Genomic DNA, 25645 nt, shown 5'->3' on the forward strand with positions numbered 1-25645 from the left:
CTTGAACTGAAGAGCTGAGGGACAGCACTCAGGCCCAGAGTTCAGGCCCCACGACCTGACTCCCCCCCCCCGGAAAAAAGATTTCTATCCTTATTTTTTTTGGCTCCATAAAGTTAAAGTTTCATGTTGGCTTCCTTTGGTGGTACAGGGCCAGGTCTTTACAGTTTGAGGCAGGTGGTTGTGGCAAGTGTGGCTTTGTGACAATTGTGTGAATGTGAGAAAATCTGTGGGCAAATTGTAATGTATGGAAATTCTCTGATGGTTTCTTGTGGGTGGTTTTCAGGCAACGACTGCTTGATACTCTTTTGATGTCTCATTATTTTTTTTCTTCTACAGTTTTTGAAGAAGCAGGATGATGATCTAGACGTGGAAAAAGTAAGTAAACAAGTTTTGTATCAAAGGCATGTGCCTTGTAAATGAAAAATCATTTCCCAATGAGGGAGGGGGTAACACTGAAAAGAAATGTACTCATTACCTTACTTACATAACTGTAACCCCTCTCTTTGTATAGCACCTTTACAATAAAATTTAAAAAAGAATCATTTCCCATTTAAACCCTAAACAACATCTACTTTCAATTTGGGATTAAGATTAAGTCTATAGGTTTCTAAAAGAGAAGTAAAATTGGATTATGAAATTAAAAAAAATCCTAGTTCACATCAAGTTGATCAGTTATGGAAACATATGTTTTAATTACAAGTCCTGTCTCCCCCAGAATAGACTGGAACAGCTATCCCAGGGTTGATGAGCTTTCAGGCCAGTGAGGGTGGACAGTGCTCTGTGTTTAGACTGGTCAAAGGCCCTCCCTGTTATTCCATTCATAGTTACTTTCCCTCTATTCTTACATGTCTATTGCATACTTTTGCAAAGTTGTACCTTCCAGTTGTGGCCACTGTGTATAACAGGTCATTCATTCATTCACTTAAGATTTTTGGTGCCCATTGGGCATTACATGCTGGACTCTGTTAAGGAAAAAAATGGATGCAATAGACAAGTACTAAAACTGGAGTTTTAGGACCCAGGCCCCCAACTCCAGGAGTTCCTCTTTCAAGACCACCCATTCACCCCTTTATGCCCCTTGATTATTGGGAGTTAAATTAAATTCCCATTTTGCAGAGCAGAGGAGTGCCAGGTATTTGAGTACATGAGACATTCTCTCATTCTGGTTGCCATTGTTAGTTTATTCAACTTAGTTTTTTTTAAATTGTGAAAATACCGTACAGACAGGTTACAATTACATGGGCAAGGTAATGAGTACATTTCTTATCAAGCATTGTTGCCTCCTCCTTTGTCTCCCCTTCCCATGCCTTCCCATCTCCCCCACACTCTCCTGCACCCCTCCTCCCCACTCCAGCCAAAGTTGTAAAGTTTGTTTTTCGACATAACGACTTGTACATCTCATTGTTACAATGGTCTACCTGTATCCCTATTTAAACAATTGGTTTTTTCCCTTACCCTCCACAAATTATACCAACATCAAATACAGTGAAAACAGGGGTTATACCGTGGGGGAGGGACATACAAAGCAACAAAGAAATCATCTTATAAATATGTTAGAAACAATAGCAAGAACGAAAAACAATTTGAGTCCTTATCTTGGGGTTCATTTCGCCTAACATCAACTTATCTGACCATTTCTGCTTGTCTCAGACATATACTAGTTATTGCAAATAAGGGAAACCATGGGACCTATATTTCTTTGGGCCTGGCTTACTTTACTTAATATAATTTTTTCCAAGTCTTTCCATTTCCTAACAAACGTGACAATGTCATTCTTTCTGATTGAGGCATAGAAGTTGAATAAGTATGGTATCTGAAACATTTGGCCTTCTGCTAAAGTAGGAAAAGGGTTATTCACCACTAATGTGGTCATTGGATGGTATACTCAGTAAGATTAGTGGAGAATGGGGAGTTTCTGGAAGATGAGGCTTCTCCAGCTGTACCTCGAGGCAGCAGTGAGTTTCCAATAAAGGAATGAGCAAGTGTCACTTGCCCTGTCCTGCCAGTATTTGCAAGTACTGGAAAAAGGATAAGGAAAGCTAAATAAGGGGTGGGAAATACTTCTTGGGCTGCAGAGTGAATTTAAGCTTCCTCTAAAAGGCTTTGCCAGTGTCCTCTCAGTCAAACAGTTAATGACATGAAAAACACTTACCTGCCTTAAAGGAGTTTACCTTTCCAAAGCCCTAATGCATATTTCTTTCCTAATGTGGATAGAAAGCTATTGGGCACAATCTAACAACTCTTCTTTTTGCCTGTGTTTATGTATCTGTCAAGAAAATCTATTATATAAGTGCCAACATTGTATAAATAAATGATACCTGATGGCCACCTGACTAGAGAAAATCATGGACACCATTAGCATTTGTGTTTAGAATAGATTTTTGGAGTTTCTTCTTTTTCAGTGATTATTTCTGTCAAGACCAAAGTCTAAATGAAAATAATCTTTATTCTGAGATGTCAAAGCTCACACATAAATCAGTATCGATTCTGAGTTACTTGCTAGCTATAGTTTATTGAGCAATTACTATGAAGTGAGTGCTTTGTGTATTTTTCACAGAGACTAATTCCACAGACCTATGGGTTGACCATAGTCCTCAATATGAGCTGCTGCAGGCACTACAGTTATAACAGGGAATCTAATCAGATCTGTCTAGTTCCAGACCCTTCTCTTTCCTATACCTCATTTTGCCTTGGAATATTTGGGACCATCTTTTGTGTGCCTAATTCTAAAATCTTCTATGAGTATGTAATAAAAGAATATTGCCATTTCCCAGGGAGATCTTTCTTGTCATTTCCCTAGCTCCTTAGTCTAAATGGAGTTACTAAGTCACTGTGTGTTTTCTTCAAAGCTATTATAGTAGTTGTATAGTTTTTGGTACAGAATCTGCCAAATAACTGTGTTCCCTATTGAACTGTAAGTTTTCTTGGGTCAAAATCCATATGTAGGCTAGGGCTTATGCCTGGCTCATAATAAGCCCTCTAAAAATGTCTGCTGACATGAATGAATGATGACACATTCCCAAATTTTGATGGATAATAAGAACCAAAGAAAACCATTTTGGTAAGTTGGCAAAGTGAAAAAAAATCATATTGTATACTCCAAAAAACATGGTTTATCTTCTCCATCTAGGTATTTTATCAGTAGAAATCACAGAATTATATGGCAATAAGATATTCATTTCTTGTTGTTCTCTAACAATACAAAGTTTCAATCGAACAGATGGATAACTCTTAAGAATAACGTAATTCAGGCAAGCAAAAGGAGCCCAAAAAATAAAAGAAGCTTTCAAAGTACAAAGGAAATATTAAAACAGTTTTATTAATTTGTCTTTGGGCTTAACCTCAGGGCTTGGGAGCTGTCCCTGAGCTTTTTTTGCTCAAGGCTAGCACTCTATCACTTGAGCCACAACTCCACTTCCAGCTTTTTGGTGGCTAATTGGAGAGAAGAGTCTCATGGACTTCCCTGCCCAGGCTGGTTTTGAACCACAATCCTCAAATCTCAGCCTCCTGAGTAGTTAGGATTATAGGTGTGAGCCATCAACACTCAACTCAACATTACTCTTTTTTTTTTAAACACAGAATAGTCTAGAATTCTTCAGCGACACAATTCTGAATGTGGTTTTCATAAGTCACTTTTAAATGTATAAACTATATCTTCTAAAAGTGAAATCCATATCCATCTAAATTTGGAAGGATATTTAATGAGATTATATTAGAACAAAAATATAAGTTTTTTGTGTAGTAAGCTAACACTATTTGAGTTACCCTGTTTAGAAATTTACTACTCTCTAAGCAGAGGTTTGATTTCCACACATCCTGAGAGCCTTTGTTTGGTGTGATTAAAAGAATTTCATACTCACTTACTATCTATTGTAACTCCTCTGTATCTTATTTTCATAATAATAAAAAAGTAAGTAAAAAAAAGAATTTCAGCACCTACTATGAGAGCCCCCTGTCATTACTGCAGTTTTAGAGAGACCAAGAATTCCTGTATTAATATTCCAATTGTTTGAAAGCTTCCTTGAGGCCACAAATACTACAAGCCTTCCAAAACACATACACACAAGAAGATAGTCAAAAAGAAAAGTAAATAGGAAAAATAAGCTTCTATTTTAGAATTATTTACTTTTTCTTTCAGTGAATCCTTTGGCATGTGTTCTTCTGTAGATATAGACCACACGTGGTAGTTACTCTATTTTTCAATACTTTTTTGGTTTTAGTCTTTCTTAAGTCCCAAGAGATATGATAAAAAAATAACCTGAATTTTTATTGTAGGAATAGTATGGGGGGCAGTGAAATCTTCTTTTAAACAATTGAGAGTGAAATTTGAGGCTATATCTTGATTTTAGATACAGCCATGTGTATGAAATTTCTTTATAACTGGGCAAGAGGTGGAAAAACAAATTCATGCAAGTTTTTTTCTTTAGCAGGGAAACAGGATTTCCTGGGTTCAGCAGGTCAGCATTGCTTATAGGGGGTGTCCAAAGACTTCAAAGTGCTAATTGTAGAGTCTTACAAGTATGTGTCACCAGTGCAAATGGGATGGGGGTGTTTGAGGGGATGCACTGTGTTGGTTGCTCTAGGGAGGCAGGAAATAGAGGAAAGAGGAGGACAGAAGAGTACCCTATGCACAGCTCCTTGCTTTCTGAGGAAGTAGATGAATGGAGACAAGGGACAAGGTAAAGAAACCTCATGCTATGGTGCTTCCCAGTAAGTAGAAACTGGAGAGGACAGCTCTTGTGTGCAAGTGAGACTTCTCCCTAGCCTCACCAGGCAGTGTCCCACTGATTATACGAAGCCATGCCGCCATCTAGTCTGTTGGGGAATGGGGCATAGGGGGACTCAGTCTCTGTGCATCAGTGAAGGTCACATTTCACACAGCCCACTTTCCTAGTGATCATTGGTTAGAGACATGAAATGACTTTTGCCTTAGAGAAAACAGAGTAAATTTAGGAAGAAGGAATATGCCTAGAGTTCTAACTTGGAGGCAAGTCCTAGACCCAAAAGTAGTTGATGCTGCCATCTAAAAACAAAATATCAACTCAAATTTTCCAAGATAATAAATGATCCCTTTTTCTAGACATTCTAGATTTAAGCAGATATTGATGAGAGTTGGAAGAGCTGCACATAAAAATGTTACTGTTGTGAATTGGTGAAAGATTGGAGTGGGTGATTTAATCCTGGATACAGAACATTTTAATTTTTTTTATTGTGAACATACTGTACAGAGGGGTTACAATTACATGGGCAAGATAATGAGTACATTTCTTATCAAGCATTGCAGCCTCCTCCTTTGTTTACCCTTCACATCCCTTCCCAGCCTCCCCCCGCCCCCCCAATCCTCCCCCCCACCACCAAAGTTGTAAAGTTCGTTTTCGACATGACAACTTGTACTTCTCATTGTTGCAACGGGTCCACCTGTATCCTTAAACGACATGTTTTTCCCCTTCTCCTCCACAAATTATACCAACATCAAATATAGTGAAAGCAGGGGTTATACTGTAGGGGGGGGACATACAAAGCAACAAAGAGATAATCTTATAAATGCCAGAACATTTTATTTTAACCAGTGTTCTAGGCCATGTATTTTCTTGTGCAGTTGTGGTATTTTGCTTGTGAGAAAAATGAAGCTCAATACAAGGACTAATATTTCCATAATTTTCCTTTCATTTTGATAGGGCCAGAGTTTGAACTCATAGCTTCCCATTTGCTAGGCTGGTAAATCTACCACTAGGGCTTTTGCTTTTGTTATTTTTTGAATAAAGTCTTATGCTTTTGCCTAATTGGCCTTGGACTGTGGACCTCTTATTTATACTTCCCCAGTACCTAGGATAATAGGCATGTTCAACTGCTCCCAGCATTTGGCACACCCTTTTCTTTCTACTCGATTGACACACTGAAGTTCACAGTAGAGCAGAAAACAAATGACTCATTATTAGTTTTGTGTAGCTTAACTGGCAATTTGTGTGTGTGTGTGTGTGTGTGTGTGTGTGTGTGTGTGTAGTTTTGAATTTAAAAGGTTTTTACGGTCTTGTTTGTGATTTTTAAATGTAGTTATGATTTTTTTGTGCCAAAAAGCAATTAGAAACCCTAAAAGGAAATAATGTCTTTAAACCTGATCTGGACCTGCAGGGTAGTCCCCAGTGACAATGTGAGAGTATCTTCCATTCTGCAGGCAGTAGGTATGGGAGAGCCTGTGGAACACTCTTTCTTCTGCTGGTTCCTAGATCCAGGGACTATTTTATTACATTTGTCATCTCAGTAGCATTCATCATTTGAGAAGATAATAGTTGGATGTTGCCAGGAGTGAGTGGGAGAACAGTAGAGAACAAGATGAGTCCTTGCTTTCTTTGTACCATTTGTTTTCTATGGGAGCTTTACCTTGTTGCTGTAAGTTACTGTATAATTTGTTCTATTGTAGCCAGGACTAGTGGGTAGAGGTCAGCATCAATTTGTTGTCTGCCTTGCATAGTATTATTGTCTGCCCAAATCACATGTGAAGGAAAGATTCTTAATAAAGTATATATGAAGAAGGGCTTAAAAGATGTCTTTGCCACTGCCACTAAACACTTTTAAAAACAGAGCTGTATTTGTTCTGAGGCTTTTCCCTTAAAGAAGGTTTATTATTGCCCACTTTTAACCCACAAATTTTTCTTAAGCAGAAAACTTCTGTTTAATTTCCTGTGGCTGCCATAACTTACCATAAATTACCACAAGCTTATTGATGGAATGGCTCAAGTTCAGTGCAAGTTAAGGGCCCTGAGTTCAAACCTGAGTACTTCCACAAGCCTAGTGGCTTGAAACAACAGAGATTTATTTTCTCATAATTGTAGAGATCAGAAGTCCAAAATCAAGGTCTCAGCAGGGCCACACTATCTCCAGAAGCTCTAGGGAGAATTCATTCCTTTCTTCCTAATTCTGATAGCTGCAGGCCTGTACTAAAAAGAAATGGCAAAGAAAAGCAAAATACAAATATCCAGAGATCTCGGGAAGTGGCGCTGTGACTCAAAGGGTAGAGGGCTAGCCTTGAGTTGAAAGCTGAGGGACAGTGTCCAGGTCCAGAGTTCAAGCCCCATGACAGACAAAAAATTAAATAAAAAATATTCAGAGATCTCTAAGAAGGTGTTCTACCTCTGTGATGTATCTTTCTAATGGTCCTGTGACAGGCTCTGAGGTGAAGGCAGTGACAATGGGAAGAAAAAGTTGGTAGGGTGCTTGTCATCAACTGCGCTAAAGAATATACACCTGGATGTCCTCATTGTTGCCAATAGGTTTCAGTTCTGAGCCCTACTAATTGTGGCATACACAAGTATTAGATAATTGTGTGACTATTTTTTTAAGAGGATGGGTTGAGATTCTTTGTTGAGTTATGAAATACTGACCTTCTTTTCCTAGGGGTCACCTCTATAAAGACGTCCTCCTTTGTGGGTTTGTGTAGTCTGTGGAAGCATCCTCAATGTTAGGTGAACACAGCTTCTCCAAAGATATAGAGATGTTCATTAAGGTGCAAAGGATGCCATTGCTGAAAAGAAAAGAGAAGCTTGTGTGTATTTCATGTTAACAGAAGCAAAAAAAAAAACCAACAATTTGTTTTCATAGTCCCTCCAAATAAAACTGCTAAAAAAAAAATGATACCATTTCAGAGTTGAACGTGAGGCAGTTTGATTTGGCAAGGAGGATGTGTGCATCTGGAGGCTGTGGCACTGTGGAGCTGTGCAATATAGGCTGAGGACAAAGCAAATAACTATCATGTGTAAAATTGATAGGCATTGGAGGATGGCTTATTTCACTTAACATAATGACTTCTCGTTCTATCCATGTGAACATGAATGACAGAATTTCATTCCAGCGGACTCATATCCGATCCACTGTGTGAATGACCACATTTTCTTTACCCATACACAAACATTGAAGTTGATTACACGTCTTGGCTATGGTGAATGTTTGAGGTGGTAGATATACAAATTGCCCTGACTATAATATATACATATTGTATATATTATAGAAATAGCACATTGGACTTCTAAATATTTTGACACTCAAAAGTGCTCATGAAGAGGGAATAGGGTGCTGTGAAACTGACACAGGAAGTCCCACATAGGGGTGGGTACAGAAGAGCCAGTGAGTTCAGAAAAGGGTAAAATTTACCAGCTCCTATAGGTTGTCCCTTTTCCCTTGGCAGTGCTGACCAGGGATTGGATAATTTCTAATTTTGAAGTGGATAGATTCATGATGTGGTAGAAAAATAGGCTGGAGGGAAGGGATCTTTTCCACATTACTTTTTTTCTGTTGTATGTCAAGAGTCAATGCTGCAGTAATTTAAAATAAACAAAAAGATATGGGGAAGATTTTTTTAATCTTTAAAAGAATATCCTAAAAAGTCGATCTAGAGTTGGCAAAACAGTAATTTAAAAATATAAATTAACTGCCATTGTGCCTATTATACTGTTGTCATATGAAGGGGGAAAAAGTCCCACATTTCCTCCCTCTTTTGAAAGAGCTTGATATGCATTCAGGCATTAGTTATTGCAGAAAAATAAATTTGATAGTAGGAAAAGAGTTGAACAGTTCTGAGATATTGCAAATGATTTGACAATTGTATTGATGATGCATTATAAGGTTTTAAGTGGGTAAAGTGTGTTTTCATGGGTAAAATTTTAGGAGTGCTTTTTTCATATATATTTCATCAACTGGTAAAACAAAAATATCTGACAGTTGGCATATTTTTGTACCATTTACCATTAATCACTATTAGCCATGGGTCAATGCAATACTTTTAAAATTACTCTGCTTTTACAGTGAGAAGAAAATATTCTTCAGATTCTGTCTTCGGTGTAATGGTATTTCAAGAAAAATGACAAAAGCTTCAGAAATGGCCAATTTGGACCAAGCATAGCAAAATATGTCAGCTAAAGAAAAAGTACTTGTTATCTGTTAGACGTTTGGTTGTTCTGTATTAGGAAGGTTCAGCCCAAGTCAGCGAGTGTTGGAACCTGTTTGTGGGTAAATTGTAGGCAGCCATCATTACATCTGATATTTAACCCATGAATCCCCATTCTGTAATTCAATTCAAATCTGAGACAATGAGTGACGGATTTCTGTTAAAATGAAGAAAGGGTGGTTTGTGAACATCAGTAATGAAGGGTACTACCCAGAGAGGGGAGAGGGCAGAAAGGATGCTATGGATAAACATGACCGTTTTCTTGTGAGCAGTAGGCGACTTGGAGGGAGCTGGCTGCATTTGGGAGACCCCAGCCTGTGCTGTACTTTCAGCTCTTTGGTAGAACTCAGCAAAACGCAGTTACTCTGAGTAGACAGATTAGAAATGGGCAGTCCTGCCTCCAGTGAGATTTCAGCAAGATTAGAATCACCTTGTGACTTTGTAAAGTCACCATTTATTTCCCATCAGTGGTGACCTGAATAAAACTACAGGTGAGTCCTTGAAGAGAGCAGAGGACATCAAGCAATAATTTTTTATTGGAGGATGAAGTCAAGGTAAGGAACATGCAGCCAATCTAAGACAAAGGTCTGAGACCAAGGTTCTGCAGAAGTTCAAAGTTGTGGGAAAGAGGTAGTGAGTTAAGTCCAAGGCTCTGTGTGTTATGCATACAAAGAAATCAATATTCATATAAGGGACTATATGTATACACGGGATCCCATACCTACACACAGGTGTCTACTCTGTGCACAAGAGAAAGAAAGAGAAATAAAATGTCCCAATTCCCATCCTTCAGCATAAGAACTGAAATACCACAAGTATCTTGAAATACCACAAGTATCCTTCCCCGCCAGCAGTACCTCTCTCCTTCAGAACTGTTGAATTTTCTGTTTGTCATTTCCTTATTTTCTTGTATAAATTTCTTTTATGAAATAACTTACTATTAAGTTTTGATTACCTCAAGTGTGTGTGTTTGTGTGTGTATGTATGCATGCATATGCATGTGTTACTCGTGAAAAGCTATATTGTTATGGAGCCATATTGTTATGATGGAGCAGATTCCATCTTGGTAGGAATGGAAATACCTACTTCTCTTTATTTTCACCCAATTTCACTTACATGTCTGTGGATGCTGCCCGGTACTGAACCATGCTATTTCCATATCAAACTAATAGTAGCTTGGATTCTATTGAAACTTTCAAAACAGCCTCAGAGACATACAAATATTTTGGCGATTATTTTCCTCCAAACATAGGAGATTCTTCTGATGACAGTGCTTTGTATCTTACTCATTTAGCAAACTTGTATTTGATGTTTGTTGTTGTTGTCTCCTTTATTTCTTAGCAATACCTGAGAAAAATGGGTGTATGTCATTTGAATCACATATTTATTTCGAAATATGCCACCACCCTTGATAAGCAATCTTTTTGCAGCTTCTGACCACTCTTATATGTAAAACTGATGGAATGTGTTTGAAAGAATTTCCAAACTTCCAAATACAGATTTTAATAAGATGAAATTTCTGTTGTTGCTAATCATATGAAACTGAAGGTAGACCATTAAACCATTTTTTAAAAAAGTCCATGTCCTCCATAGGCTCAGAAGTACAGCTTATTTTAACTTTTTACTTTTGGATCACTCTTCATTAGTAGCATTCACCAGATTTATTTGATTCTAGGATGCATAAACCACTGACAGTGAAATTCTCAGGGTGTCTTGATCATGGGTTTTTACTAGTTGTTACTAATATTGTCTATTTGAAGCTTTCAATGGTAAGAGTATATATTTGTAGAAGTTGTATGGTGTTCTGAAAGTAAAAAAAAAAAAAGAACTTCAGAGACCACCAATTGAAGTTTTATTATGTAAACTGAGATGCTTCGTGGACTATTTATGTATTAGTAAATGATGATTATCAAAAGTACTAAGTAAGTTGGACAAATGTGTAGGATGTTAAATAGGAAGAAAGCAAGGTACCAAATCATTTGTGAAATGAATTTAACTCTGAAGGCAAAATGTCCATGTGGGAAAAACCTGCAAAAACCACACCAAAATGTTAACATTGTATCTGGGTTATGAGATTATGGGATTTCCCTTTCTATGTTTGTTAATGGGGTTATATAACTTTCATAATAAAATTAATTAAAAGGACAGAGTTTAGAGAGACCAATCTGGATTCAAATTGCCACTCTATCATTACCAGCAGTTTGACCTTGGCAAGCTACTTAACTGAAGTAGATGGTTTCAAGAGCTAGATGTTTTATCCACCCCCATATAGCTACTGCCACTCAACTGACATAATATTCCTAAGGCCCCCAGTGTGGTTTGTGGTTCCTACTCTTCCCTACTTCCTATTCTCTGGCGAAACTAGCCTCACCCAATCCACACCCATAGACAGGAGTGCTGTCCTTTTATTGTCTGGTTTCTATTTTGTCCAGTTGTAGCTAAGTTCTGATCTTAGTAAATACTCAGTAAAACAGAACTTCTGTTTTAGCTGTGACAACTGCTGTTAATTTTAGAGAAGTGATGGATGAGTAAGAAAGCTTAGGCTTTGTAACAAGAGGAGAAATTTGAAGAACTGGACTCCCTGAAAGCCCTAGAATTTCAGCTGTTCAAATATTTGTGTATATTTGAACATACAGAAATATGCTTGTTAATTTGGGGGGGGGGTTGGTGTGTTTTTTTTGCCAATTGTGGGGCTTGAACTCTGGGCCTGGGCACTGTTCCTCAGCTCTTCAGCTCAAGGCTAGCACTCTACCACTTGAGCCACAGCGCCACTTCTGGCTTTTCTGCTTATATGGTGCTGAGGAATCGAACCCAGTGCCTCATGTATACAAGGCAAGCGCTCTACCACTGAGCCACTTTCCCAGCCCTATGCTTGTTAATTTGAAGGTATCTGTGTTAACTTCCCTTGTCTACTGGTGGGAGAGAATGTGTGTTTGTAAAGTAGGTTGGTGATTTTTTGGCTCTGCTAAATTCTTTCAAGAGAAAGGTACAGGGGGCTGGGAAGGTGGTTCAGTGGTAGAGTGCTTGCCTTGCATGCATGAGGCTCTGGATTCGATTCCTCAGCACCACATAAGCAGAAAAAAAAAAAGCTGGAAGTGGTGCTATGGCTCAAGTGGTAGCACACTAGGCTTGAGCTGAAGAGCTGAGGGACAGTGCCCAGGCCCAGAGTCCAGGCCCCACAACTGGGCTCCCCCACCCCCCTCACCTTCCCACCCCCCACCAAAAAAAAGAGCAAGGTACAAACCCACTAGGATCCCCAGGGCAGATATAAAACTGACTTTTCAAGACTGATGCTATTGAGGTGATCATGTTGTGAACAGGACCAGAGATATTCTTTGAAATCCTAGTCTCTCATATATTGCAGGATCTAGTTCATTTCTGAACAGTACTAGTCCCCTATAGATTGGTTAGATGCTCTGGTTAATCTGCTTAGGTATAGGAACACCCTTAGCAAAGGTTCAGTAAAAGAGGTCCCTGTTCATTTGGGTTCAGGTTATTCCATTAGTTGGACTAAAACTCAGAATATCAGGGTATCTGAGATATCCCAAGTCATTTAGATCTCCAGTAAAAGCTGAGTTCCTTCTTGGTCTACTCATGGCTAAAATCCAAATTTCTATATTCTCAGTTCATATACTGCCCAGAATAGCAGTGTCTTCCTCGGTCTTTAGCTGATCCTAGGAAATTGACTAGACATGCTAAACCTCCTTTTAGCTCAAAATTACAAAGATTCAAAATTGCTTTATACATTTCCTTTTTAAATATTAGCATCTTGAGAGATATGAGTAATTAAGTCATAGAATATCATTTATAAATTCTGAATCAGGCCTCTTGTTTTCTGTGAATGACTTGGTAGATGAGCACCTTTCTTTTTTTCTTTTTGGTCAGTCACGGGGCTTGAACTCTGGGCTTGGGCACTATCCTTCAGCTCTTCAGCTCAAGGTGAGCGCTCTGTGTTTGAGCCACAGTGCCACTTCCGGTTTTCTAGTGGTTTATTGGAGGTAAGAGTCTCACAGTTCTTCTGGTTCTACACCATCCAAAACCTGCATGAAACAAGCTAGAATGCAGTTATGAGAACTCCTTACTGGTAAAACAAGTTGTTTAATGGAAGGGAAGATAACAAGGAAAAGAAGTAAAAGGTATGAAGTTTAGATAGGAAGAGGCAAAGCTAGTTGCTTTATTCACAGAAAATTATGGTAGTTTATTCAGACAAATCCTAGGTAATGTATACAACTACTGGGAAAGATGTATGCATGTATAAAACTACCAGAAAGTCACAGCATACAAGATCAGGAGATACAAACCAGACATATTTTTGTACATTAGCAGTTTACCTGTACAATCAAGTCAAACAGTTCTGTCTCCATTTGTAGCAGGAAAGCTTAAAACATCTAGGATTAAATTTCACACAGCACCAATATGCTGAAACTCCTGGGTATAATGGGTTGCATGTCTTAGATGGCTCTCCAGGAGGAAGACTTTTCCTTTGTGTCTTTAATCTATTTTCTGAGGGACAAAGTTCTATCAGCTTGATGTTTACCTTCACCAGCACATTACCTTCACCAACATATTGACATTGCAATATGTCAGTTCATACTCAACAAGCAGCACTCCTGAGGACCTGCTTTTCCTGACAAGCCAAGCACATGTTGGTTGCACTTGTGATGTGGGGTATTATCCTAAGTGATTTATGGAGCTAGTTTGTCTTAGGTCTATTATGTTCATTCAGAAGATTGTGCCTTCTCTTTATTCTTCTTTCTTCTAGGGTATGTGATGAGGCATTTAGTCCATCAGAGAAGAGTAGGGTCTATGTAATGACTTTTTATATGCCCCAATCATTTTAATGCAATTGTCTTTCTTTTAAAAGGCTTCATTAAGTCTATTGTTAGGATTGTAAAACTACCTAAGAGAGACAGTAGGGCTTTTCCCATTTTCAGAATTCAGACAGTTTTGTTAATTGCACTGCTTTATGTGAATGGTAATTAAATGGGTTGGGTGAATGTGTTATATTTATTTATAGTAACACAGGCATGTCACATTTAGTTATTATTTCACAGTCTACTTGATAACATCCTTTTGGGGGGGTGTGTGGAGGGGATGAAAAGGTCATGACTGTTAAAAGTAGCTTCAGTGATTGTTCTAGGCAGGGTCTTTGATTTCCCTGTGAATACAGGTATTAACAGATCTGGATACCCTTATGTTAAGAACACACCATACATAATAAATTTTTTTGCAAGGAACTTTTAGTTGCAATGGTTTAACTATGCTTTTAAGCTGAATATTGGGGGTACATGCCTGCAATCGCAGCACACAAGAGGTTGCAGTAGAGGATACTGAATTCAAGCCCACCTGGGCCACAGATTAAAACCCTGTCTAGATAATTACATTATTTTACATTTTAAATGTAAAATATCTGAAGTAAACGTTTGCCAATATTAACAGTCTTTGCTGTCTTACACTTTTGATTTTTGCAAGATGACAGAAGCCTAAGTATTCCATGACTCTGAAATTTGGTAACAAATATAATTTTAGTCCCTTATTCCTATCTTGTCAAGTAGATAGGAGAGAAACCTTTCAAGCACAGATACTGAATGCTATTTCAAAAAATGACTAAACACTTTGAATGCCTCTTCAAAACCCAGTGATAGGAAGCTTTTTTTCTCAGATGCGAACTGTACAAATGGCCCTTTTCTGTTTTGCACACAACTCTCTTTCCTAGTCTCCCTCTTGCCCATGTCAACAACATGTCCACAGAGAGGGCATCTTTACTTTCTGTCTTCATTCAAAACTCAATCTGAAGTCGGGCACCAGTGGCTCGTGCCTGTAATCCTAACTATTAATGAAGCTGAGATCTGAGGATCACAGTTCAAAGCCAGCCAGGGCAGGAAAGTCCATGAGACTCTTATCTCCAATAAGCCACTAGAAAACCAGAAGTGCCACTGTGGCTCAAGTGGTAGAGCGCTTTCCTTGAGCTGAAGAGCTCAAAGACAGCACTGAAGCCCAGAGTTCAAGCCTCACCACTGACAAAAACAAAAAACAATTCAATCTGAATATGACAGCCACAGATCCCCTTTCCACTGCCATTGGTTTTCATTATTTTCTCGATCATTTGAGGCAATCATGAACTCATTGTGCCCAATCTTCTCAGCTATACAAAGTTCTCTCAGAAAAAAACCCAGTTCCTGAACTTTAACATCTAATATATCAATAGCTAATATACCAGTGCCTTGTTATAATGTGTACTTTTAACGGACCTAGCATTTTCATCCATTGTATTTTTTTTTAATCAGTGCTACCTGAGCAGAAGCCTGAGGCCCCTGTCCTTCAATCTGTTCCAGTCATTTCATGCCTGGACTCCCACCCAGACTTCCTACCCCCACTTTCATCTTGCCCCACATTTTCAGAAGAGTCTTGCCTGTGTGTGGTCTTCCTTGACTTTTTATCTTACCCATACCTTGTCTATCTAGTTCTCTGCTACTATACAGATTAATGATTGCCAGTTCTTCACCATGAGGAGTGGCTCTCCTCCCATGTCTTTGCCTTTTTTTCTTTTCTTTTCTTTTGGTGGTACTAAGATTTGAACTAAGGGTTTCTTACTTGCTAGACAGGTTTGCTACCACTTGAGCCACATTTCTGGTTATTTAGAGTCTCGTGCATCTTGCTTGGCTGGCCTAAACAGTAATTCCCTTATTACATTTTAACTATAACTTGGATGAGGCATGCACTATAATACTGATTACTCAACCCTTGCTTCCTGAATTTTTCCTCCAAGCTGACCTGGAACAAGTCCTTCTGATCTCAACCTCCAGTATCTCTGGGCTGGGAGAAATATACCATCTTACCTTGCTGTTGATTGAGATGGGGTCTTGTGAACTTTTAACTCAGGTTACCCTCAAACCACAATCCTCCTGAATAGCTAGGATTGCATGTGTGATTTTGAGGTAGTCATGAACTCCTTATGCCCAATCTTCTCAGTTATAGAGTTCTCTCAGAATAAACAGGCTTCCTGCTATCATTTCTACCACTAGTTCCTCCGTGATGCTTGGATTTCCCTTTCAAGAAATCTTATCCCTTCTTTCTGCACTGCTAACACCTTGCTTCTCTAAGAGAGTATTCAGTTAGTTTGTCAGACTGCCAACTATCAGTATCTGGGCATCTCTGGGCAGTCTCTAAGAGGGGTGGTTTCCCAGATTGAAGCACCTTTTTCCTTGTTCAGATCTATACTATACTATTTCCATATCATCTACCTGACTCCGCTGAGTCAGTAAATCAATAAAAATACTTGGGAAACATATTTATTATTTTTAAGTAGTTGTACAAAAGAGTTGCCATTTAACAAAGCAGTTTATGAATACAATGCATCTTTATCAATGCCATCCTTTCTAATCTTAGTAGGGGAGGATAAAGGACAGGAGATTCTTACTGAGGAAGAAGGCATGGGCAGTCCATTTTCTAATGATATAGGCTCTCTCAGAGCTCAACAGGGAAAAAACAGCAGTTTGTTTTTCTCTGTGTCTAGTACCCAGCCAGGCACGTGTCAGCCCAAAAGTGTCTGAGGGAAGAATTGGCAGGTAATCTATGATTATCCATTTCAATATTTCATTGACTCATTGAGCTGGAAGTGACATTTGAGATTATCTCCTCCAACTCCTTCATTTTGACAACCAAGCATTCTGCAAATTTGGGAGGTCAAAAAAAATGAAATCAGCTTCCCAGCATGTTTCTGGCCCCCAGTCTCTATTTTGCTATACTGCAAGCATCTTCTTCCCTTCTATCTCCTTGCTTGACGGTGTCATTTCCGTGCCTCATACACTTTCTGAACTCTTCACAAAGGGACCCTGACTTTCTACCCTCAGTAGTTGGGCTACACTTTAGCAAGTCTTACCAAATATCTTACATTTTGGATGTCTTTGATACTTTCCAGGTTCTTTCATGTGAGTTTATCATCAACAACATTATTATTATACAATTTTACCATAAACTGGTAGAATATGTTGAGAAGGTCTTATTCTCGTGGGTCAGGGAAAATCTAGAGACCCAGAAAGACTAAGTTGTATTTGTTCCAGGTCATCAGCTACTGAATGATGTTGCTGAGGATTGAGTCTTATATTTTTATATCTTTACTTTTTCAACCATTTTTATTTAGTCACTTATTTCTTAAAGTGAATGCTGAAGCTTTCTGGAAAATGGAGTGTGTGGAGGGTGAGCTGCTGGTCTTGAACTCTTCTTGAAGGGTTCCCAGTGCACATTAACATTTAAAGACTCTAAAAACTCTTGCTGCAAAAGACTGTTTAACACAGTAAAGATTTCCATTGTTGAAAGGAGCCCAAACCTCAGGGTGCTGGGCTCCTGGCCTATAGGGAAGGTCAGTCCTACTATCCCAGGAACTACAGAAGGGAGAAAGTTCACAGGGCATTCAGCCAACTAACAATAACGAAAGAGACTCACTCAGTGAACTTGGTGTTGGACAATAGGCTGCTGTGGGGTTTACAGCATATAAATCTGCACTGCTTAGCCTGGCATCATTCTGGCCAGGAGAGTGAATGAGGACAGGTCCTTTGCCTCTGCAACAGGGCCTAGGAAACTTGTGCTGTGAAGCCTCAGGTTTCAAAATCCACTGCTTAGCCATGTCCCCCAAGAAGAAGGAATGTTGTCTAGGCAGGCTCTAGTGGCCATCCTCTGAAGGGCCTGTTGTGTTAACTTGTTCTAATTGGACTGTAGTGTAGTTCTTAAATAATTGAGGGGTAATTGTAAGCACTATAATTGTGTGGGCAGGCAAAAACTCCAACCAAGTTTATTTGTCCTCCACAGATGTCACAGGGTAGATATGCAAGGCCAGAGTAGTACACTGAAAACAGAAAAACCTTACCCCCAAAAGCTAGTGTACCTCATATGCTGCTGTGGTTGGCCGTTCTCTAGGAAGTCCCATGACTCAACATCTCAAATGCTCAAAGTTACTGATGCTAACCCATACATCATCTTGGGCCTGAATGGCTTTAGGGAGACTCAAAACAAAATAACAACAACAAACCCACCAACTAGGGCAATCACTGTAGCACTTAAAATTTCATTAAGCTGTTTTGGATGTTGGTAAAGATTATCGAAACTATGGTGAGGATGCAGAGATTCTTTGAACCAGCCTGCAGTAAGGCCAAGGAGCAGCCAGCTTCTTAGCTCACTGACCTAGAGCCGATAATGATACCTCACATTATGGAATGAGAACTTCACAAGCCTTCTGAGATCCTTAGATGAAAGCTGCTTCTGATGCATAAACTATCATTATTCTACAGGGCTTTACTGTTCTGTAAATAAATGTTATGGCTTATTCTCTGACTCTTTTGCTTTAAATGAGTTCAGCATTGGCATCTCTTTGGCTTCTTCCCACTGGGTTTGCCTGTTTCCCCAGTATCAGGGTGGTGTATGGAGGTACTAAGATGAAGGAAAAGTCTGTGTAGGCTAAGGCAAGCTGCTCCTCTTCATCAGCCTAAGTTTTCTTAAGTCTACATGTCCCTTTTTAAGAACACCTCTCTTGGGGCTGGGAAGTTGGCTCAGTGGTAGAGCGCTTGCCTTGCATGCCTGAGGCCCTGGGTTCCATTCCTCAGCACCACATAAACAAAAAGAAAAAAGCCGGAAGTGGTGCTGTGGCTCAAGTGGTAGAGTGCTAGCCTTGAGCTGAAGAGCTGAGGGACAGCACTCAGGCCCAGAGTTCAGGCCCCATGACTGGACTCCCACCCCCCCAAAAAAGAACACATCTCTTTTTCTCTCTCTCCCTCACCCCCCCCTCTGTTTTTTGTCTGTCATAAGGCTTGAACTCTGGCCTGGGCATTGTCCCTCAGCTCTTCAGCTCAAGGCAAGTGCTCTACCACTTGAGCTACAGCTCCTCTTTTGGTTTTCTGGTAGTTCATTGCATATAAGAGTCTTATGGATGTTCCTTCTCAGGCTGTCTTTGAACTGTGATCCTCAGATCTCAGCCTCCTGAGTAGCTAGGATTATAGATGTGAGCCACCGGTACCCAGCAAGAACCCTTCTAGTTCCATAAGTTTGTGATTTTTATCGAGTTTAAGCAAAGAATTCAGCTTATAATTACAAGTGTTTAAAGGGTACCTGGTATGAGGAGATAGTGCCCTGGGTACTTAGGATCAACAGGTGAAAAAAGTTGTTTATTCTAGTTTGACAAAAAGAGATGAGATGATAAGTATATTATACACGCAAATTAGGCAGTGGTAAGAAGGTGATATGTCCTGTGTGAAAACAAAATCTTGTAGAAATGAAAATGGGGAAATTAAGCAAAAGTATAAATGTAGCAAAGAAAGCTTTTCCATTATTAGAAAAAAATACATCCATACATCAGTAAGAAGGAGGCTGTAAGCCACTCCTCTGGAGATTTTTAAGAAAAGAAGTCTATCCTTTTAGATTCAGTAATAATCTTGTTTGACATGGAGAGCTTAACTAGATGAGAATTTTGAAGGCTTTCATGATCCAATAGTGGTACAGGAATAGCTCCAGAGCTTGTGTATGTATGTATTTTCATGCATACTGATGTTTGTACAAATGCACATTCACTTCTGCTCCTAAGAAACAGTAGAAGGCAGAGTTGCTAGGCCTCAATTGCTGGCATTCCTCCAAACCAGCTTTTAAAAGGCCAACTGGTATGCCATAATAATACATCCCTCCCATCCTGCCATTTTACAAGGGCAGAAACTGAAACACAGAAATGCTTATGACTCACCAGAATCAGTGAATGACAGATGGGTACCCCGCCTGTGGTCAAGCCTCTGACCATCAGTCACATCCCCCCTCTCTGAACCTCCCTACATTCCTTTTGCAATGAGACAGGAGGCCTCTTTTGTTTACTTTCCCCTCCCTCTTGCCTGTGGACCACTTCCACTCCCACCTTTGCATAATTAAAAAAGAAATCTCATAAAATACTTGCTCCTAACCCTTATATGTCCAGTTTTATGATGATGCTAGGGTAAAAGGAAAGCAATTTAGTAATAATAATTTCAACATAGCAAATTTTTTACTTGTATTTCTCAATGCCATAGAACCTAGACCCTCCTCTTCTGTCCAACTTTCCTCACAGTCTACAGCCCTTATACAATGGTCACTCAACCTTTTCTAACCATAGCCCACTTATTCTTCCACCTTTCTTCCTGATTCTTTATCAGAAACCTGACCAGGATGAAGACCTTTCAAGAAAGATGGGCAAAAATGAGCAACATCAAAGCTAGAGTTCCCATCAGCAGCAGAGAAAAGGAAGCCTGGGAACATGTATTCATTTTCATTCTCTTATACCACTGTCTTACTGTGTTAGGCATTATGTTCTATATTACCATATATATATAAATCTCCTTACAATCTTGTGTTTTGGTATCTTGAGTTTACTGATGAAACAAAACAACAAAAGCCCACTAAAGTCAGAGAAGCTTAATTACCTGGTATCATGTGATAAAAATGAATGTTAAGATCTGAGCCCATGTCTGTTTAATTCTAACAGTGTTCTTTTTTCATAAATGATGCTATCTCTATAATGAGTAGCCCCAGAGTCTATGTTATTTCAGGCACCAAATTATGAAACTATCTGTGGTGTTTTTATTGAGGTGGTTAAACCTGTTTTTAGCACATCTTGCAAGTATAGTAGGTAAATGGAAACATGGACTCACCCCCTACCACCCCCCCCTCCTCCAAATAAAAGCTTTGGGCCAGGCACCAGTGGCTCACATTTGTAATCCTGGGTACTCAGAAGGTTGAGATCTGAGGATCACAGTTCAAAGCCAGCCCTGGCAGGAAAGGCTGTGAGACTCTGATCTTCAATAAATCACTCAGAAAACTTGGTGCTGTGGCTCAAGTGGTAGAGTGCTAGCCTTGAGCCGCAGAGCTGAGGGACAGCGCCCAGGCCCAGAGTTCAAGCCCTAGGACTGGAAAAAAAAAGGCTTGGGGACAGAAACTTTGTCTTGTTTGGAAACACAGTTTAAGAAGGTATCCAGCAAGCTCTAGAGCTAGTCCTGATGTAACAGGATGACTCTCAGTCGTGGCTGTTCTTGCAGCCAGCATAGTGTTAATGTTAGGCCTAGTCATCTGAGGTAATGCTTACAGTACACAGAAAAAAATATAGGAAATTTTAAGCAGTTCTTTTGTCACAAGTATATGTGACATTGGTTCATTGTGTGAATTTGTGAACCCAATATAAATAAGAGCCTTAGAGGCAAGGGTATACAATAATGCATTTTGAGATTATCTGTTGTTAACTTGGGTAGGCGGTAGGGGAGGGGACAGAACTGGAAGGAGAAATAAGAGAACAGAGAGAAAAGTAATTAAACCCAAACCTAAGCAAACACACAGGGAAATTCAGAGTAATGAATGAGAACAAATAAGGCAAACAGGTGAGACAAAATGAGCCATGGAAGAAGGCAGTCTAGATTTGAACTGCACATGAGCTGAAGACAAGAACCCATGACAGAAATGTCCTACAGAGAAACAAGATGTTCAGATAATCCTAGGCAAGTGTCCCTCAATGTTAACAAGGGACTTCAAGGCCTCTGCTCTCTTCAGAGATGCAGTCAGTCATAGCTTTTTCCTAAATTTCAGTAGAGGAGTATACAGGAGGAAAACCTGGCTTACAGAGGGCTTTCCCACCGGTCTCTTTCTACAAACCTGATATTGTGTACTACCACAAGAAGAAAATCATTTGGAAATTGAGGCATTCATGTTTATCATTATCTAGATTGCCCCTGAATAAGTAATGAATGCCACATCAAAATGAAAGGAGTTTAAGATGGACCGCATGACAATGGCCTGCCCAGTGATGTTATCACAGATGAGTCATTATCAAACCCACTCCTTACATCTTGCAACGGTTGTTTTTGCAGTTTTCCAGAGTGTACAGTGAAGGTGTTATCATACATTTATTTACAATATTTTCTAGTCTCACCACCTCTATCACTATTCTTTTCTACCTAACCCCCTTGGAGTGAAGTTGTTGTTTTTTTTTAAGACCTCTGTTCAGAGAAAAGTATCAACTGTTTAAACATTTTATTTGTACTTCCAGTTATAAATGTTATTTGACTTCTAAATGCCCTGTCTTCACTGTTGATGATTCGGTGTACTTCTTGCTTTCAGTTCCTGAGCCATAATGATACAGTGAACTGATTAAAAATAGTTCTAATGAAATTGTTGGGTGTGTTATTGTAATATAAGTCAGCTGCAAATGGGAAGTTCTTTCTTGAGGAAATGTGTTAAAGTGAAAGTCAACTTGAGTTTGTATATTTTGTGTGAGGATGTTTTATCCTTCATCATGTGTTTTCCTTTTTAAAAGTATCAGTTAATGCATGCTTCCCACAACACTTGCAGCAGTCATCTGAGCTCTGTTATGTTAGCATGATTTAAGAGTTTGCTTAAATGCTTACCAAATGGAACTTATGACTATGGGAAGCAGAGGGAAGGAACCTTTTTTTTTGTCGGTTGTTGGGCTTGAACTCTGGGCCTGGGCTCTGTCCCTCAGCTTTTCAGCTCAAGGCCAGCACTCTACAATTTGAGCTACAGCGCCATTTCCAGCTTTTTCTGCTTATGTACTGAGGAATGGAACCGAGGGCCTTCTGCATGCAAGGCAAGTACTCTACCACTGAGCCACCTTCCCAGCCTGGAAAGAACCTTTTGCAATTCAAATATTGGATATCTTAAAAATGAGAAAGAGCATCCTATATAAAGCTCTCATTCCTTAAAAAGGAGAGAAGAGGAAGAGTATAATTTATTTTACTTGGCATTTTCTTTTCAATATCAAAGTTACAGTCTCAATGCTAGAATGACCCACAGACATATTCTGCCTCATTTTTCCTCATTTTTAAAATTTAAACCAGAATTTAGAAGTTAGAGTATTTCACATTACTTCATATTAAAATGGTTTAGATTATGTTTGTTTGTTTGTTTTTCAAATAGGACAGTCTGGGGCTAGGAGTGTGGCTTTAGTGATGGAGTGCTTGCCAGATTTAGCCTCCATTAACTCTGTCTCTTGCTCTGCCTTTCTATCTCTTTCTGTTTCTATCTCTCTTTTCTTTCTCTCTTTCTCTGTCTCCCTACACACACACACACACACACACACACACACACACACACACACACAGAAAAAAAATGAGATAGTCTAAGCCAGTGATAACTATTGGCCTCCTCTGAGTTCTGGGCCCTCCAGTTCTCAGGGACTGCAGTCCCTGATCACAACGTAGGTTGTCATTCATAATAACGTTTGCAATTAGATTTTTGTGAAATGGACAACTATTTTTCTGTACTCATTTGTCCACATATGAGAGATAGAGGAGGCACTTCTGCTCCCTGTCCTGTGGCATTTGGTCTGTCCCCACAGCTCATTTTTCACAACCTAGTTTCACCCTGCTGCAGTCTTAATCACCACTGCTGTCCCCTGAAACAGCCAGATCCCAAATCAGAGGTTCTTTACCCTTCTTGGGGCCTCTTCCTCATCCATCAGTAAGATGTTTGGTGGTGTGGTTGCTCAGGGCTGTCCACGGTCTCTTTCAGCTACTGTTTTTACCGTTAAGCATACAGGGCATTGTTTAAAAAAAATAGACAATATAGGAGCATGGAAAGTAAGAAGATAGTGTGATTTTATTTGTTTTTAACCATCTTTTCTTTCATTCTCTTTCCTGGAGTTGACCTTCATTTCTATGCAGTGTGGTTTTAATACAAGTTGGATTGTGTTACAGATACTGCTTTTTATTTGGGATAACTCTAGCTAGAATAAATCAAGTTCTTTCCTACTTGTTTTGTGATTTGCCAGCTACCTAAATGTTGGTGTTTCCTAGCATAGCACTTTCAGTAGTTATAATACTGCTCATGCCATTTTTATGATTACCTGTTTGTTTTTTCTGAGATTCTGAGCTGATTAGAGGGAGTGACTTTTCATATTTCTCTGAATCAAAGTGCCTGTCAATACATATTCACTGAGAGAATGAGTGAATAATGATATCTTCACCCATTCAGTTAATGATTTTATTTTATGATATTAAATTATAATTTAAATTCAAAGTTAAATATCATATGCTCCATAGCAAATCTATTAGTATAATTATTATAAGGTACAGTAAGTAGATCCATTGCTCAAGCCACTTCCTAACAATAACATATTAATTTTGCTTTCTTTATTCAGATCACCTCACAATTCCAAAAAGGCAATTGTATGTCATTCATTTTGGTGAAGAGAAGTATTGGTAGCTGGTTGTTATGTTTTGTGCATTTTAAATGAGAATGTGTTTTGGCATCTTGCCAAGGCAGGATAGTGTTCTGTGCACAATTCATTCTTCATAAAAGTGCCATTTATCATTAAAGGAATGGTTGTACAAACAGAATTGCCTTAATCTAGCATCTCTTCAGGAGGAAAAGATTTGAGGTCTATGAAATGAGCCTTGTCAGATACACTTTGAGTCTATTGCTGAGGATTCTCATTCAGTATCATGCCAGTGTGAATAGCCCTGATTTAAGAAGAAGCCACTGAAAACATCTATCATCTAATAGTTGTGGGATGTCATCCAATCTTGGGTAGTGGTCATGTAATGTTCTTGGGTTTGTGGAGTGAACAAAATAACACTTGGGTGTTTAGAATTTATTCTGAAGCTGTTTTGTTGGGGTTTGCATAAGTTGTTCACTCCCACGTTGAAATGAGACTTTTAAATACTTTTAATAATGCTCTCATCACCAGAACCTCTAGAAGACACGCCAAGGGTGAGTGTGTGAGAATAATATTTTAACTTTTCATTGGGGTATTTCAAAAAGTAAGGGAGGTAAGACTGTGTTATTATTGAAAACAAGCTAAAATCTGTTGATCCTAACAGTCCATATAAAGATGTGAGCCATACTTGCAAAAATTTGATAATGGAATATACATATAAATTAGACATTCAGGGAACATGATGCTAGAAACTATGTAGAGATCTCTGTAACCTAATATATCTATAAAACTAAAATTCTGCTTAAGGGGTTCATGTACTGTCTAAAACTTAGTTGCTACCATGAGGGGCTGGGAGAAGGTGATTTAGGTACTGGGTTATAAAGATAAGTTCAGAGATGAAAGAATATTTGATTTCAATTGTTATCATAACAACTGAAGATCTAGTTGGAGACTTAAAGTGAGTCCAGATTACAGAAAGATTTATATCTCAGTGTAAGTGTTAAATGACTTCAACTAAGAATAGAAAATTATTATGTCCATACTTAGATGTTGCATTTGTAGAATGCACTGGACTCTGTAGATTCCTTTGGGGAATGTCATTTCATCTGCAGTAACCCTTGTTAAAAACTAAGCCTTTTGAAGACCAAATCTCCAGGATTGCTGATGGCAGCCTGATTAAACATAGGAGATTAAGGAGAGAGGACAGCAAGGTGCCCTACTCACGCTGAGATTCTTGGCCTCCAGAATAGGGTTATTGGGGTAAGAAAATTAAACCTAGGCAAGACTGGTGGAAGAGCCACTGGCAGCTTTGAACACCAGGTCATTAAGAGTTGAGAGCAGAGATGTTCAGGGGTTGCTGGTAAACTTGAGAGGTTAGAACTAGTAGGGTGAGTGTAGGGTAGGGTGACCCAAGAAGGCCATAGTTCAGCAATTGAGAAACTGAAAGGAAGAACTGAAAGAAAGGGAAGAGTAAGGATCAAGTGATGCTTGTAAATTAGGGAGCTACCCCATGCTACAATTTGGAGACAGCA

At 39.1% G+C, this 25645-nt stretch overlaps 1 protein-coding gene across 1 annotated transcript in view; it reads left to right on the forward strand.

The window, feature by feature from the left end:
- Fyn (FYN proto-oncogene, Src family tyrosine kinase) overlaps positions 1–25645 on the forward strand; it is a 195528-nt gene that overhangs the window by 23115 nt on the left and 146768 nt on the right. The window contains exon 2 of the mRNA XM_013032792.1: positions 337–375. The gene's annotated coding sequence lies outside the window, so the exon portion shown is untranslated. The remainder of the gene's footprint in view (positions 1–336; positions 376–25645) is intronic.

This window comes from Dipodomys ordii, unplaced genomic scaffold, assembly GCF_000151885.1.
Source record: "Dipodomys ordii isolate 6190 unplaced genomic scaffold, Dord_2.0 Scaffold157, whole genome shotgun sequence".
NCBI lineage: Eukaryota > Metazoa > Chordata > Mammalia > Rodentia > Heteromyidae > Dipodomys > Dipodomys ordii.